Raw genomic sequence first — 3,333 nt, forward strand, 5'->3', positions numbered from 1 at the left:
CCATATTCAGCTCGCATCTATCCCTTTCAGCATTCAAATGATTTAAATGTGGAGGGATTGTGTGAACAGGAATATGTGATGATGCCTCCTCTTTGAAGCAGTAAGTCAGGCCAGTGGTGTCTTGCACACGACGGCATACCAGGATTTGGATCAGGGGCAGGGACTGTCTCCTGAAGCGGTTGCTGAGCCTCACCACTGCACCAAACAAAAAGCCGTTGGATTGGTTTGCAGCGATCGACCTGAAGGACGCTTACTTTCATGTCTCCATTCTTCCTTGACACAGTCCATTTCTACGGTTTGCTTTCGAGGCACAGGCATACCAGTACACGGTCCTCCCATTTGGGTTAGCCCTGTCCCCTTGCGTCTTCACGAAGGTCGTCAAGGCAGCCCTTGTGCCACTCCGGCAACACGGGGTTCGCATCCTGAACTATCTCGACGACTGGCTGATTCTAGCTCACTCTCCAGACCAGGTTTGCGAACACAGGGACATGGTGCTCCGGCACCTCACCCGTTTGGGCCTTCGGGTCAACTGGGAAAAAAGCTAATTCTCCCCCGTGCAGAGGATCTCTTTTCTTGGTATGTAAATCGACTCGGTCGCCATGTATGTGCAGCTTACGAGCGAGCATGCGCAGTCACTGCTGAACTGTCCGAGTCAATTCGAGGGCAAGAATGCGGTTACACTGAAGTTATTTCAGAGGCTTCTGAGGCATATGGCATCCGCAGCTGCTGCCACACCGCTCGGACTGACTCATATGAGACTGCTTCAGCACTGGCTTCGCGATCAAATCCCGAGATGGGCATGGCAACAGGGCACGCACCGAGTACCAGTTACTCGGGCCTGCTGTCAGACCTTCACCCCATGGTCGAACCTCTCCTTTCTACGGGCCGAAGTGCCCTTAGAACGAGGTTCCAGGCATGTTGTTGTCTCAACAGATGCCTCCACCACGGGCTGGGGTGCCATGTGCAATGGACATGCTGCCGCGGGCTCCTGGAAAGGACCCCAGCGCCTTTGACATGTCAATTGCCTCGAGTTGCTGGCAGTACGCTTGGCTCTGCTACGCTTCCGGGCGTTGCTCAAGGACCAACACGTACTAGTCCGTTCAGACAACACGGCGACAGTAGCTGCCATCTCTGCGCACCACGACCTTTTGGAGTCGAAAACAGTGGGACAGCATTACCTGGTCGTCAGGTTCCTGAGGGGGGTGAGGAGACTAAATCCTCCTCACTCTCCTCTTATACCGTCTAGGGACCTCACAGTGTTCTTATCAGCCCTGCAGAGAGCTCCCTTTGAGCCATTGCAATCAGTGGAGCTTAAGTTCCTGTTAATGAAGACAGTGCTCCTGGTCAATTTGGCCTCCATCAAGAGGGTAGTGGTCCTGCAGGCATTTTCGGTTGACGAAGCGTGTCTAGAATTCGGCCCGGCTAACTCTCACGTTATCTTGAGACCCAGGCCTGGATATGTGCCCAAGGTTCCCACCACTCCTTTCAGAGATCAGGTGGTGAACCTGCAAGCGCTGCCCTCAGAGGAGGCAGACCCAGCCTTGGCACTGCTCTGTCCAGTACGTGCCCTCTGTGCTTGCGTAGACAGAACACAGTGTTTCAGGACCTCAGACCAGCTCTTTGTCTGTTATGGTGGGAAGCTGAAGGGAAAGGCTCTCTCCAAGCAAAGGTTGTCTCACTGGATAGTGGACGACATTGTCTTGGCTTACCAGATGCAGAGTCGACCATGTCCCCTAGGTGTGAAGGCAGACTACACTAGGAGTGTGGCTTCCTCCTGTGTATAAGGTTGCATTAAAATGCATACGGTTCATATGTGTATTTAAAAGTCTGTTAAAAATGTGCAAATTGTGTTAATGCATAGGGTGTCAAATGTTTGTTTGTAATTGGGTATTTTATTATTTTTTCTGTAAAGGTTATCTACCTAATTTGAGCTTGAGCTTAAACCAACTTGTTCTACTAAAAGAATTACTGTTTCAAGTCTCTTATCTAACTGCAGACTAAGTTCATCTGTTGGGAAACTGCTCAATTGTGATGTGAATGGAAATCAACAGACTGCAAACCAACTAAGATTGTAACAACTTTATTGAAGGTTGAAAGTAAAGGCCATTTTTGAGATGATCTTTGTGTCCATGGTTGACCAAGCTTCTTTTTTTTTTTTTTTTTGAGGCAAGACTGATGTGTGTAATCCAAGAAATAACTCGACAGCGCCGATCTAAATATTCACCTTAGACCACTGGGGGAGCAGTTATTTTTCGTTATTTGCTTAAAAGTAATCAGATATTCCTTTTCAGCCATTTACAGTTAGCGTGTGAGATGTGCTTTCCTCTCAATAATAAAATAACAGCGATGTGATAATTAGTAATAGACACTAATAATAGTGATGTGGATATATTTGCCCAAGCTCTGGAATTCACCGGCATCATGTTGACAGGAGGTAATTAAAATTACGCTATTACAGTGTCGCGGGACATCAAAAGGGAAAGCAAACTAACAATATAGCTGACTACACCACCCTGTATACAGGGAAATGTTATACTCAATTTATTGCCCAAACAAGGGCACACAGGTTCATAGTTTCACAAAACTTCATTCAGCAATAATCAAGCAAAGACTTTAAAGTGGGCCAGAGTATGCACACAAAAGACAACCGCTGCTGGAAGGAGGCCGAGGTTTGCCAGTGGCATGTAAGCTAGCTTAATGGGCAAAAAGCTCATAGTTTTCAAAGTCTTACCCAGTGCACAAGCTCACCATGCACTCAATTGAAGTCACGCATGAATACACTGTACTTAGTGACAGGAAACCCACCACCACACACTAGGGCTGACTAGCTGCCTGCCCTGAAGCCACGGCTCCTGCAACAGAAGATAAAATTAATAATATACAGATACAAAATAATAATAATAACAATAATAATTATTACTATTGTAATGCTTACAATTAAACAAGAAAAAAAGAGAAAAAAAGAAAGTTGAACACAAACACCTACTAAGAGGTTAAAATAAGACACTAAAATGAGGTGATTATTCACACCACATCATTTGAGCAAGACAATTGCAAACTAAGCAGAAAAAAATACAAACTAAGCAAAGCAAGTCCAAGTTAAGCAAATAAGACAAACTGAAACAAATACACACTGAGCAAAGTGGAGAACCATTTTAGTAGCGGAGAATCGAATGCAGACAAAGCAGCACCGTCAGAGAGCGTTGCCCCGCAGGGTTCACTCAATGAAAGGTGTCCGAGAACACAGACTATTCCTCCTAAAATTTTAACATAAAATTACTTACAACATAACTATTAATGAACGCTGTGCAACAACAGCGATAGTTCCACATC

Source organism: Leuciscus leuciscus (assembly GCF_965113295.1).
Source record: "Leuciscus leuciscus genome assembly, chromosome: 8".
NCBI lineage: Eukaryota > Metazoa > Chordata > Actinopteri > Cypriniformes > Leuciscidae > Leuciscus > Leuciscus leuciscus.